General features: G+C 43.5%; 1 protein-coding gene and 1 long non-coding RNA gene across 3 annotated transcripts in view; one reads left to right on the forward strand and one right to left on the reverse strand.

The window, feature by feature from the left end:
- cntfr (ciliary neurotrophic factor receptor) overlaps positions 1-12,903 on the reverse strand; it is a 278,017-nt gene extending 265,114 nt beyond the window's left edge. The window contains exon 1 of the mRNA XM_051938344.1: positions 12,610-12,903. The gene's annotated coding sequence lies outside the window, so the exon portion shown is untranslated. The remainder of the gene's footprint in view (positions 1-12,609) is intronic.
- LOC127530811 (uncharacterized) overlaps positions 1-14,623 on the forward strand; it is a 232,295-nt gene that overhangs the window by 134,101 nt on the left and 83,571 nt on the right. The window lies entirely within an intron of this gene.

Below are 14,623 nucleotides of genomic sequence, written 5' to 3' on the forward strand. Positions count from 1 at the left end.
GAAGAAATCTCACAAATATTGACTTTATTTCAGCTCAGATCAGTTTATTTTATATTTTTGATTGTAATGAACTTCCATGTAGAAACAACACACTTTTCTCTGCATATGTGGACTATTTCCATTCTGCTTACACTGTAGGGGATCCTCCAGTCCCTCATTGTGTCTGGATGTCCTGGATGTCTTTCAGCGACACACAACGGACATAAACTGGTTCTGAAATAATCCCCTCCATTCGGTGGCTGTCTTTTGAGCACACCGTGGATCTGGAGTGTACATGTGGGTATATGTTGGGAATTAACACCCTGGACATGGGAAGATGATGCTACAACAATCCTATTCCTGCATGTTTGTGGCCAAACACACATCTACGTCTCATTATCCCAACACGACAGAACTGCTGACTGAACACAGAGACCATCCACAGAAAACACGCAAATGTTGCATCAGCGCGCACAAACCGTGTCCTCCTTCACAACGCTGATAGAGTAATTGGTTAAAACGGCAACCACAGCCGCCTGACCCTCTCAATTCATTATTTTCTCCGATTGCTGCAGACAACCAGCCTCATATTCCCTGACAGCAGTCAAACCAGAGAAGCTCCTCTGTTCAGATTCTCTTGTCAGGTTCAGTCTGAGATGTCTGCATTAAGCTTCTATCTGCCGGATAGAAGCTGGAACCTCTCCTGATCGTTGGACTGTAATGGAAATTTTATTATTTGAAGCCTTATTATTCAAAGCTGCTTTGATATTTTAAAATACACATATTTCTTACTGCTTGACATCTATAAATGAGGAAATAAGATTCCTATGCCTTTTGCTACATGACAAGTACAGTTAAACCTTTGATACTGTTGAACTCTCTGTGACCTCGCCTCGATGCTCTGTCTGTGTTTGTTCCTCAAGACATCCCAAATGGTAAATGTCACCGTCCACTGAATCCAGCTCTTGGTATCACTTAACGCTTACCCTTCCCCATTTTATGCTTACACTTCTGGTTTTCTGACGGTTGATAACCACAAGAAGTTTCCCACCTAAGGGGGGTGAATAGGGTGACTGTCTGTACATTCTGAGATTTGCAATGTTTTTAGGAAAAAACAACGTCTGCAACCAGGCAGACAATGAACTCTCTATGGGTGTGCAGGTACAACTGAACCTATAAGAATAGAGTGTTTCCCCTTTTTAGGCGCACTTGCAGTTCCGCTTTGCTGCAAGCTGCCTGTCTCTTTTTGATGCATCAATAAACGGACAAACGCACTTCTGGACTCCTCAGAGTTTTTATTCATACATCGATCGATCATGGCTGAACTATATAATTTTTTCCACAACAGGACTTTGTCTGAAAACATCTGAACCTCAGACAGAGCCGCCTGATCTAACAACAGAACCGCTCTGGTCTTCTCTTTATGCACAGCGTGGTCTATACGTATTCTTCTCTGACAGCTGCTTTTTATTGTTAAATTAATTCATTACTATGATAAATGGACATTACCACTTTGCTATTTTTCCTGTCCAGCTGTTCAAACACGTGTGTCCAACATGAGGCCCGTGGTCCAAAAGTGGTCCTCCAGAGGGTCCAATCCGGTCCTCAAAGTGGAAAAATTACAGAGAAGACATTAACTGCAGATTGTAAATTAGTAAAACTATAAATTTAAAATCATTTCTAGACCAGGACCAGTAAATACTAGATTGTTCGTTGTTCTTTTGTCATTGTGTGTCTCATTTTTGTCATATTTGTCTTGTTTTTTGGACATTTCTGTGTGATAAATGAGGGAAAATGAGAAAATCTACCATCCTAATGTTGCTTAGGGTCAGCTGCATAGAGATGATCCCTGCCTCATAATTCCATTCTGTTTATTTTCTCTTGTCCTGTGCCTTCTGAGTGATTCCTCGTTTTTCTTCTGGCTGAAGCTCAAAGTAGCCCCCTTCCCCTCCGCTCACTGTCCTTTGATTCTCCCTTAAAATTTCCTCTTGCCCATTTCCCTCTCTTCCCTCTCCAGCCCCGCTCCTCTCCCCTCCCTCTGCCTGCAGTAGCTACCCAATAAAGGATGTTGTTAATATCATTAGGCAGACTTCCTCTCCGGCCAAGCGCCCGGCCCACTCCCTTTCAGCCATAATCAGGCGTGCACACTAACTATCAAAGGAGACATTGCTAATAAACTACCACAGCGGAGCGGAAAAAAACACACACGTACACTCCTGCAGAGGAAATACTGTTGGCTAGGAGCGGCTGAGGACGGGGGGTTACCCAGACACCACTAATAAAGCACACTCCAAGGCAGCACAGTCCAACACAAATCTGCCACTTAAGTGTACTAAATTAATTGGGGTTGAGGGACGTGTACATAAGCGGATGTAGCTAATTACAGCGTGCTCTGAGAAGAGGCAAATACTGTCAGTTTTAAATTGGAAAACAAAAAGTTAGAGGGTGGTGATGGGGAGGGGGATTCTGTCGCGGCTTCCTGTTGCACTGCAGTAGTTTTCTGTAAATCATCCTTTAAACAGCCGCACACGTTGTTAAAGTACTGACAGCTGAGAGCTACAGCGCTACATCACCGCTTAAACCACGGTCTGAACAGAATGATGCAACGCTGCCAGCGAGGAGCGCTACGTTTAGAGAGGGAAAACAGGCCGCAGACATGAAGCTGCTGGTAGAAAAGCAGAACAGGCTATTATCTGCAGAATGAAAGCACCACACAGCACTCATCCTTTAATTTACACACAGATGAGAGTTCTGCTCTTCACGTCGTGCAGCGCTTTGACTGCGTTCTTTGAACTTTATGATTAATAAAAAAGACTTTCCCTTTTGTTTCCAATCAAACGAATTCCTCCTCGGATGAATGAAGTAGGACTTTTTTTGGAGTTTCAAACAAAAAACATTGTTTGTTGCAACTTGTTTGTTGGATTAGACGTCATTTCTTTGGGTTTGGATAATAGTGCCACTAAACAAGTTAACTACTGAAACCAGAAAAAAGACCAAAAGAAGTACAGATGAAGTGAGAAACCAGCTGCCAACAACTAGCAGCCTGATTAGCAAACTTTATTTTGAAAAGACGGTGATGGGTGAGAGTTTCCTGAGATGTAACGTCCATCAGTGTTTATCGACCTGAATTCTTTTTGAGTTTGAAGTGAGAGACTAAATAATTATTTAAACTTTTCAGTTTTGCATTTTTTTTGCTTTTACTTCAGAATAAAATGCAGAAGAAAATAATTTGGTTGAAATGTTGGAAACTCATCAGATGTGATGCTCCATGACCTCAACAACACTGGATGTGCACAATATTGTTGTAGCCAATTGAAAACAAAAAGCAAAATTATAAAAATGTAATATGCTGGAATTGGGCCTAATATCGGACTGTCCTAACATAGATACGTGTAAATCACCCACTGAGCTGATACCAGTGACTAAAACACATCTATGCATCGTTTTCTAGCCATCCAGGGGGAATTCAGACAATTTCACCTCCAATAAAGCCATAAAAAGTACCAACATAATGACTTTAAATTGCCTTGCGACCTGTTTCTGGCACAAATAATTGGAGCTTTTGAGCGTCACGTTGGCCGCTGCACTGAGCTCCACTGTCATGCTTTAATTTATCCCGTTCCTTCTGCACTGTAATGGAAATATAAAAGGGAACATTGATTAGTGTTTAAGGATCAGGCTTTAATAGATTAAAAGCCCCCGGCTCTGAGAGGAGAGGCACTCACACACTCACATACACACTCATGCAGAGACGCATGTGCACACCAACAGGCAAATTTATGGACGGTATGGAAATATGGAAAGAGACGGAACGAGAGCAGCAACAGCAGCTTCACTGGAAGGACGACACCTACACAAATACAGACACATGTGGAGCCCTGAGCCTTTCTGACGATGTGCACGTACAAAAGCTTACATAAGATAAATAAATATATCCGATATAACCACCCCCTCCTAAAAACATTAAATAAAATCCCAGATGAAGACATCTGCATGCTGGTATAAAGTGGGTTGCCCCAGTGCTGACTTTCCAATTGATGGAAAATTTCATGCATTTTTAACACGCGTGAATTATTAATAACGTGGCACGGTCCCACGCTGGTGAACATTTTCTACACACCAGGGCGGTGATGTCATGTTTTAATATGAGTTTAAAAAAAGAAAAAACAATGAAAGAAGCATAAAAACGAACTGAATTGTGGCGTTTCAGCATCACTCTGGATCGGCTGACAGCAGTTGACAGTATGATCAGTAACAATAAAAGAATGGGAAAAAAATCTAATTTAGCAATGTGTTTGAGCTATTTTGGTAAAATATGTGCTGGATTTCACATGTTTGTTCTGAGAAAATGATGTTTTACTTCTGTTCCACAACGCCCGTCTTCAGCTACAAAACAACACCAGATTAGAATGATTTAAGGGTTACTTACAAGAAAACTTTAACTTAAACTGGCTTCTCCTGTCGCCTTTTATTTCCCTCCTATAATTCCATTTATGCCAGGGCTGTCCAACATGAGGCCCGTGGGCCAAAAGTGGTCCTCCAGAGGGTCCAATCCGGTCCTCAAAGTTGTAAAAACTACAGAGAAGACATTAACTGCAGATTGTAAATTAGTAAAACTATAAATTTAAAATCATTTCTAGACCATGACAAGTTGTTTGGATCATAGAGTAAAATACTAGATTGTTCACTGTTCTTTTGTGTCTCATTTTTGGAATATTTTGTCGTGTTTTGATGTTTATTGTCTTTTTTTGTCGTTTTGTGTGTCCCTTGTGTCTCGCTTGTGTTTTTTGTCTTATTTTTGTCATTTTGTGTTTTGCTTTGTTCATTGTTTTGTGTGTTGTTTTTTGTCTCACTTGTTTTTGCCTAATTGTGTGTCTCTTTCATGTCATTAGTCTCATTTTTTGTCATTTTGTTTCTCGCTTTAGTCATTTTGTGTCTCATTTTTGTACCATTTAGTCTTGTGGTTGTTGTTTTATAAAATAATACACTATATCATTCAGTTCCAGGTGACTAAATGTTGTGTTCCTTTGTAGACACTCTGTTGATCTGGAAGTTGTAATGAGGAAATGATAAACTGAGGATGAATGTGGATGAAACTGAATTTATTTTCTTGACAAATTTCAGTTTGTTCATAATGTTTTCTGAAAAGATAGTTAATTGAATGTGAATATTTTTAGAACATCCTTTTTCACAAACTGGATTAGTTATAGGTTTTTATGCTGTGGTTTTACTGGTTTTACTGGTTTTACTGGTCATTAGACATCAGATTGGACTGAATGTGGAACCTGGACTAAGATGAGTTTGACTGCTCTGATCTATGCAATGACCACCTTCACCTCCTCTGCAGCATCTCCTTCATTTCCTCTAATCTTTGCACCGCTTCCTCTTCCTCTGACCTCAGTCATGCCAGTGACCATAATGGCGTCACCCTCCTGTGTTCTCCGTCTTTACTCTCCCTTCTTCTCCAGGTTTACCTTCAGTGTGTTCATGGTCTTTCCTAACCTCTCATTTCCTGGACTCACCTCCATTGCCTGTAGTCTTCCTCTCCCACATTTTGACCATAATCGTGTTTGCTGTTGGCCTCTGCCAGGTCTTCCACTCCTCCTCAGATCCTCCTCTCTCCTTCCAGACCAATCATCCCTTGATGGTGTCCTTCCGTAAACCCGTCTTCTGCTCCGTAATTGAATCTCTGCTGTTCTTATACTTTTCTTGCTCCTCTCCTCTGACCACAATCACTTTTTGTTTTTAGCCTCCTCCTCACCTCTTAAGTCGTCTTTCCAGTCCTCTTGTCTCTTTAATCCCTCCCTCCAGAAGACACATATGTTGTTAGCTACGCCTCGGCTCACCTCCATTCTGCCCGGTCAGCGCCGTCTCTGCCGTTCCCTCCCATTCCCTCAGGTGAGAGCGTTTTCCTTTAGTAAATTCAACTCCTTGTCGCTGCTCTTGACCTCCTCTTTCCCTCAAGAAGTGACCACAGTTTGCTGTTAGCCACAGCTGACCCTCTCGTTTGTCTCACTTCTTCAGTTCCCGGCCTGCTTTCAAGTCCTGCAGCTCTCTGCTTCGGATGCAGAAACCAGTCGATCTTACACACTGCAGAGATTAAAAGAACTCATTCTGCATCTGGGCCCTTAAGATTCCTTCAGCTGCCTTCCTGACACTGACATTTTGACTTCAAGTTACACAGATTTCTTTTTAGTTTAAGTAAATGTCATGAGGACCTGACAAAGAAAGACAAAGAATGCCACTTCCTCTTAATAACAAATGGAGGATTTCTATCCTTTTCTCAAGAATTCTCCATCTGATCTACTTCTAGACTCGGTAGATGTATTGTTGGACACCCAAGTGTGAATCAGCAATTCCAGAGAAACATTACATCTCAACTGTAGATTATGGAAGGACTTTACGATATGCCGTCACTGAAAACGACAATGGTCGCAAATTTGCTGCACTGGCCAAAGCATGGAGGCCAAACAACCAGCACTACGCATAAAAACCCAAGTTTTGATTGAGAATTAATCAAATAATGGTCACGGCCCAAAAAGTTCCACACCAATCTGTGAATCCGTGGTTCTTGCAGCAGGAAAGTTCTGGATTTCTTGAATATGCTGGAGATAAAGTGATGTTAGTGCAGACTGTAAGCCGTCTTCTGTCCTAATAGAACTCATCGGAAATGTGTCCTAACAGTTTAAACAATCGATCACCCATTTTAACCACAGCGTATCCGCTTGTCTACAAACAACAATGGAACACCAGATAGGCAGGGTTTACATTTACTAGGTGAGTTTACAAGTTAAAAACCAATGACCTGGAACATGTCCTCACTAACTTCTGCCTTCAGTGGAGGCATCTGTCCTAGGGTGGACCCTAAGATCCTTTGTTGGTAGAAATCTTGGAGCGACATTCAAAATGTGGTCCTTCTGAGTTCTGTAGTCAGACACCAGGGCGCCTAAAATAAAAACATCTTTTATTAATTGGAATTTTTGAATATTTCTGGACATATAGTCTTCATAAGTGTTTTTCCCTTCTGCCATCGTGATACATCTCCTGTCTCTTCTCCATCATCAGTTCTTGGAACTGTGGTGTCTTGCTGTCTAATGTTGGCTGTAGATCAGAGGATGGAATGAGGAGTTAGACTGACCTACTCTGTTATTTTATGCCAATACATTTATCTGTACTTTTCATCAGTTGCAACTATTTCCAAGCATTGTGTTTGCTTTTCTGTTTAGTGCTTATGGCAGCTGGAATAGTCTCCCTTTTTTGCATCATCAAACAATCTCCTTCTACTTAGAGCATTTAAGTGAGTTTTTGTGCTTGTCATGCCACTCTACTGGGTCACTGTCAGACTGCATATCTGGCATGCCGCCTTTGTCTCGTTATCGCTCAATTTAAAGTGTTCCTGCACAGCTGGGTCGTCCTCGCTTTAACTGAAGCATGAAGTTGTATGTCAGGAAACCAAGCGTAGATCTACATAATTCCACGTCTCAAATATAGTGCAAGCATGACAAACTAAGTATTCTGCTGTTAGTCTGTTATTACATTCTGTTATTTTTGACATAGAGAAACCACGTTGTGTGTCTTTGCTACCATTAAAGACATAAATATTGCATGTTGGTCTATTTAGCAGTCAACAGACTGAGACACATCTAGGCTACACACCCCACAACACTCGCTGTGCCCTCAGAATGGCTGATGATTCTCTCACATCATGTATTCCTGCTCTGTGTACTCTAACATACTGTAGCACTGCCTGCAGGCACATTTACTCCAAGCTGCTTATCCTCAAGATGCATTTCCTGTACATACGCTGTGTGCACGAGGAAGTCATTTCTACATGCTGAATGAATGCAGAAATAAAATAATAATTACCAATAATGTGTGCATGTGTCTGGCCTGTGCACGCTAAAGTGTGCAGCTGCTGTCAGGTGGTTGTATTCCAGCGGTACGTTAACAGGATGTGAATGGCCTTTTCTAAGTTGTGGGGTAATCCACTTTAAAGTGTTTGCCCCCTGCTGGAGGAGGCAGCTTTTGTGTTGTGTTTGATTGTGTGTGCACGTGCACGGTCGGGTGGGGCTGGAGTTAAGAGGAGGGGCAAGTGATGCATATTCATAAACGATTTTCTCCACTTCCTCCTTTCATCCCTCGTTTGCTTTGATCACAAAGTTAGAGGAGTCAAACTCCTCTATTGCCGGGGCTGCAGGAATGCTACGGGGCTGAAAGGAGCGCTGTCTCAGATGCAAATACAGCAGAACCGAGCTGATATGCACAATGTGACACGCATACACTGACCCACGAGCACGCACAAAAGTTGACAAGGCAGACAAAAAGGCTGCTTCTCAAAAGAGGAGAAACGGGCGAATAGAATGGAGCGGAAAGACAGAAAAGGAGCACAAATATTGAATAGTTTAAGTCCCGAAAAACTGCACACAGCTCAGATTTTCAAATAAATTCACAACTTTTAAAGCTTGAGGTCCTGCTATGGTGTGAGTTGTGGCATTAGAGAGCGGCTTTCTATCCCGCATGTCCTCTCCCCATTAAAAATGTACAAGAAAGCATGGCAGTCCTCTCAGATCACCAAAATAATTACACACCAAGGCCCCCTCCGAGCCAGATCTTCCAGCTCAGGGTGCAGAGAGGAAACAGTCGTAAAAAGCGGATCTCTGGAATGCATGTGAGGCAGCTTAATTGGGGCCAAATCTTAACAAAATCTTGTCATGTTTTCACACCCTTAGGTGCAGTTAGATAAAAGCACACAGCAAGTGGCACATCTAACTAAAGAGAGAGCGGGTGAGACGGAGGGAAAGCGTGGGAGCTGTGCATCGCCATGAGAGGAGCGCTCCGGCTTTTTAATGTCTTCGCTGCTGTTTGGAGGCTCGTTGCATACAAAGCTCTCGCCTGCATTTGTTTCACAGAAGCACGGAAAATACATACGAATGCTAAAATCTCCTCTTTCCATCCTCCTGCTCCAGCTCCCCTCTTTCTCTGCCTCGTAGCGGTGACAGCGAAAGCATTTTGTCAAACCTGAATCCACTTTTTGAATCTGAATCTTTAATATTTTCACCTATAAGCAGTTAAAGTATAAATATCCTAAACAATGAGATGAATAATGTTGTTTTGGTCGCTGAAGAGGCAGAATGATGAGAGTTTTAGTGGTTGCTAGACCTGAAAATGCAGATATTTGGATTAAACAAGCTCCTGATCCAGTTACTTCCTGGAGCTATGAAGCTGATAGCCATAAATTCATGGATCATAACTCAGGATTTACCTGTAAGACTCTGACTGACGTCTGACATCTCCCAACCAGACAGACTTTACACCACAGATGAATTGCAGACGTATGCGACGCGTTCATCAAAGGCTGCTGCTGCTGTCGGGGCATAACTTCTGAAACATGTGAGCTGCACATGTAAGCCGAACCCTAACCATGACCTTAACCAACACGCGGTGCACGGCGTCCGTGGCGTGTAGCGGGCATGTCTTGCGGGCAGCAGATGGATGCTGTCGGTTCCTTCTGTGAACAATCAAGTGTTTACACCTGCTTACAGACACAACTTTCTGCTGCTTTTCATGCGATTATCATGGCTAGCTGAAAGTAAAAAGCCGACTAAACGCTTATCTTTTCATGTTTTAAAGGCGAGAGGAAGCCTCTGACCGTCTCCCTCCACCTTTCTCCACACCAGCTTCCAATTTGTAGCCTTGTGTACGTTACAGCGTTCCCTCGGCCCTGCTCTGATCAGACCTGCGCTCGGACATCTGTCGGACGATGTTTACCCAGGCAGTAAGTATGTTAGGGGAAATATTATCCTAGTTTTACCTTACTTTCTTCTGTGAGAAGCATAAACATCAGCATTGCAAAGTGGGGATGGAGAGGAGAGGCGAGGAGGAGAAAAAACAGAAGTGCAGAGGAAGTAAGACAGAGTGGACCTGAGAGAATAAGAACAGGAGGAGGAAGGCTGAGGAATAGAAATAGAACGAGGTTGGAGGAGAAATGTGTGTGATGAGAGGAGAAGGAGATGACGGAGAACTCAGGAAAGAATGAAGAGAAGGGGAGAAAAGTGAAAGAAAAATGACAGGGGAGAGAAGAAAAGAAGTTCAGAAGTATGAAAAGCAACAGAAACACACAATTAATCAGCCTGGACGTCACTCCTCAATCAACTTCTATCGCCCAGCTTCATGAAAATGACTTTAAAATGTCACCACTGTCTGTCAGCTGCCTCAGACCCAGAATGACATCGAATTACCACTCCTCAAGGGTAAAAACTGAGCCTCTTTCCCTCTGATCCTTTGGCTAAAAAGGTCTTAATAAGAATAATGGTCAGTTTTAGAATCCACAGATCTAGGCGACTTTTTACAGTTGTTAAAAATCAATCTACATTTTACATGCATGTCTGTCTGTTACGCACACAAACACTTCTCTCCTTTTCTTTTTTTTCTTATCTCTCTCTAACACACACACACACACACACACACACACACACACACACACACACACACACACACACACACACACACACACACACACACACTCAGGCCTCTTCCGTCTGGTGCTGCTTCCAGCCTAAAACCAAACCATGTGTGCAGCTATCCTGCTATCCTGTGTCGGCCTAAACTGTACGAAGCGTCAGAGCTGCGTCCCTCTGCTGGAATAAATGACCAGAAAGACGCTGACCAGCTCTGCTCTCCGTCTTTCTGCCTCTCTGGGTCTGTTCTGTGTTTAGTTTATTCTTCTTTTCTCACTTTTCTTGCTTGTGAATCATCTATCTGCTCTAATCTGAATGCATGTCGTATTCGTCCCCTCTGTCTGGCCGTCCCCCCCCTGTTGAACTCTTTCTGTCAGTCTTTCTGTTTGCACTCCCTCCTCCTCCTCCTCTTCGTCTTCTTCTCCTCCCCCCATCTCCTATCACTCCCTCCCGCTCCACCACCAACTAGGCATGAAAACGGTGCTCCATTAGGAGTGCCGGGGCTAAGCCCAGTCTGACACACAGCGCTTTGATCAGCCGTGAGCTGGGCTAAACACCCCGCTAAACTCCCCGTCTGAGGAGGGGGTCGCCGAGGGAGAGCAGAAGTAGCGAGAGTTAGTGAGAGATGGGACGGGGAAGATCAAAAAGGGAGGAACGAGATGGAGAGTCACAATAAGAAAGGAGAAAAAACACCGGCTAAAGAGAGGAGCTCAGTTTCCTGAGCTGTCCCACACTATAAACTCCTTCACCACTCTGGTCTTCTACCACATTTTCTCTTGCATTCATTCATTTTTCCTTCTTTTATTCATTTATTTTTCCCTCTGGATGCATCCTGACAGCCTCTACAGGTGCACAGCTCACAGAAGACCAGTGACAGTGAGACAACTCGTGTAAAAGCACAATCAGATATTTAGGAAGTCCAACAACAGGTCTTTTCTGTGGTTAAATCAATGTTCAATCCAACAAACACACATGTTGCTGTAAAAAAGAGGGAAGATCCACAGAGACCAGAGCTCCAGAAGCAGAGCTTTCAGCATTCAGGCAGGCAGATACTAAACCAGCAGCAGCAAAAGGACAAAAACCTCCCGTCTTTTCTCCCGAGGACTGAAGAGAAAAGGGATTTCCGCTCAGTGCTAATCAATCAGGCCGTGATAATGGCTCCCATGCCTAGCTGTCGACTGGAAGGGTCAAGGCATCCCGTGACCCAGCGCCCAGGGCCCAGGGGCCAAAGCCCCTCTCAGAATAGCACCCCAGGACGGACTCCCCGGGCTAATTGTCCAAGCCAGTGTCAGCCTTTTCAATGCCCCCCTCCCTCCTTCCACTTTCTCCTTCATTCCTCTCTCTTTCTTCTCCCCCTTTCCCTCCCCTCCTCACAAACTCTGCAATCCTCTCTCTTTCTACGCAGCCGAGGAATCCGCCAGCATGTAGAGGAGAAAATGAGACGAAATCAAGGAGTTGGATCAGAAGAAGAGGAGATAGTACAGATCTGAGGAGGAAAGTTAATGAAATAACAGAGATAGGGAGGGATAGTTAGAGCAGCAGTGGAGAGGGAAGGGAGGATGAAGGAGCCAGAGACAGGAGGCTAGAGACAGGGATAGGCTGAGAGTTGGAGAGAGACGAGAGGAAGGAGGAGAGCTTGTCCCCTTTTCCCCCTCCAGTACATCACTCATATCACCGGAGAGCAGTGACGGGTCTATCCACCTCCATCTGCATATCAATAGCTTTCTATTAATCGCATCCAGAGCTGCGTGTGTCTCCGAGAATCCGCTCAACATCACCGACCACCACAACGCAGCCCGCACACACACACACACACAATAAAAGGACACACACACTCACACACACACACACAGGAAAAAGCACACTGTCCGAAACAAACCCCACTCCAGCTCCGCGCAACGGCATTCCTCTCATTCCAAGCGCACGCTGCTAATTAACAGCATTAGATCCCACAGACAGGCAGAGAGGGATGGAGGGCTGCTCCGATGTTGCACCAGCAGCACCACATCTCTCCCCTGTCACCTCTCCTCTGTTTTTATGTCTATCCTTTTACATTTTTGTGCCTCTCAGCTCCTTCCATCCAACTCTCTGTCCCTACTCAGACAGCGCAGAATAAGAAGTCCAAAAAAATGGAAGCATCACAAAAAGCAACATATGAAAATGAGTTACTCACTGGGAATGTCTTTTTTTCTGTATTTCTTGTCTTTTCCTGAACTGTCACTCGTTATCCTCTTCTCCTCTGCAGCGGGGGGAGCGTGTCAATCCCGGCTGTGTGCGTAATGTCAGTCCGATAGAGGAAAGTTGCCGTCTGCGTGCATGAACATGTGTGAGCGTGCGTGCCTGTGTGCGCGCGTGAAATAGAGGGAGAGAGAGAGAGAAACGCGTGCGTCTGTCTCTGAGTCTCGCACTGCTCTGACTGAACGAGCCGAGGCTGTTTTAAACAGGCTGCTCTCCCCATGTGACCAGCCCAGCCACAGGCAGGAATACATTACCCACACTCTCTCTCTCCCCCTTTCTCCCTCTCTGTCTCTCTACCATGCGCGCACAGTGTCCACAGTGCACCCCCTAGCCACCGCTCTGGGTAGTGGAGGGAGCGGCTTTTACGCATGCCATGTGCGCGCAGATCCATCCACACCCTGCTGTTTGTACAATGAAGCAGCAGGTAACACAACAGGGATGGGAGCGTGCATGTGTGCACGGTTAGAGGACACACACACACACGCAGCATCGTGCATGTGCGGTGTGTTTTTTTAAGAGCATCCCATTGGTCACAAACACGTCACTAAAAGTAAATACTTCTAATATGATTACAGACAACTCATCCAATTAAATGTTTCTGACTTTTTCCGTCTGGGTCCTGTTGGTTCTTCACACCTGGAAGCACTGACCTTTTCAGTAATGGAAACCTTTTAAAGCTGACCTTCTGTTGCAGGACTGACAGAATTGCATTACAGCCATTCCACCTTAAGGAACGGCAAAGAAAAAACTGCACAGATGAAGTGCTTTCAAGTGAAATTATAGATATATCTAGACATATATAGCAGCAGCTATAGAATAAGTCAGATGAAGTCCCAAATGTTTAAAGCTTTCAGTGTGAACTGAGAAGATGATAGATCGTCTCCTGGGAAAGACGCAGATACATTGCTCACTGCAGATGTACCATTTATTCGTACTGAGGGATAATTGGCTCCTGAAACATTCATCACGTAATCTTCAGGAACTTACAGCACCCACACTGCTGCCCTTGACAACCTTGAACATAAATGAATGACCACTGAAAGTCATTCATTACCACAATAATACCCAAGATGGAAGTCTTTTCTGTGATTACTGCACCATTCACACCACGATGTTGATACATGCAGGCCTGAGGTTTTTCACTCAGTATCCTAATCTGAACAGGTTTCGATCCCAACAGTTTCATCCACATCCATCCTCAGTTTATCATTTCCACATTACAACTTCCAGATCACAGAGTGTCTACAAAGGAACACAACATTTAGTCACCTGGAACTGAACCATGGAAGATTTTACTTTATGATCAAAACGACGGACAAAAAAGACAAAAAACAACCAAAACAAGACAAAGTATTACAAAAATGAGACACAAAATGACAAAATAATGAGACAAATGTCATGAAATACAACAAAAAAAGAGACAAAAAATTCGACAAAGATTCAAAGCAACAAAAAAATGGAACACAAGTGAGACAAAAACACAAAACGACAAAAATGACAGACAAAACAGCAAATGAAGCAAAACACAAAATGATGAAAATAAGACAAAAAACACAAGTGAGACAAAAAACACAAAATGACAAAAACATGAGACAAGCAACCAGAGTCACACAAAAAAAGAAAAAAGAATTACAAAAATGAGAAACAAAATGACAACAGAACAAAGAACAATCTAGTATTTTACGTCATGATCCAAACAACTTGTCATGGTCTAGAAATGATTTTAAATTTATAGTTTTACTGATTTACAATCTGCAGTTAATGTCTTCTCTGTAATTTTTCCACTTTGAGGACCGGATTGGACCCTCTGGAGGACCACTTTTGGACCACGGGCCTCATGTTGGACACCCCTGACTTAAAGGAACATTCTTATTCATCTGTTTCAGGGATAATAACGTGCTTTACAGGGTCATGAAATGTGGACGCGCTGCTAAAACAGTCAAACTATC

This window comes from Acanthochromis polyacanthus, chromosome 18 (assembly GCF_021347895.1).
Source record: "Acanthochromis polyacanthus isolate Apoly-LR-REF ecotype Palm Island chromosome 18, KAUST_Apoly_ChrSc, whole genome shotgun sequence".
Lineage (NCBI taxonomy): Eukaryota > Metazoa > Chordata > Actinopteri > Pomacentridae > Acanthochromis > Acanthochromis polyacanthus.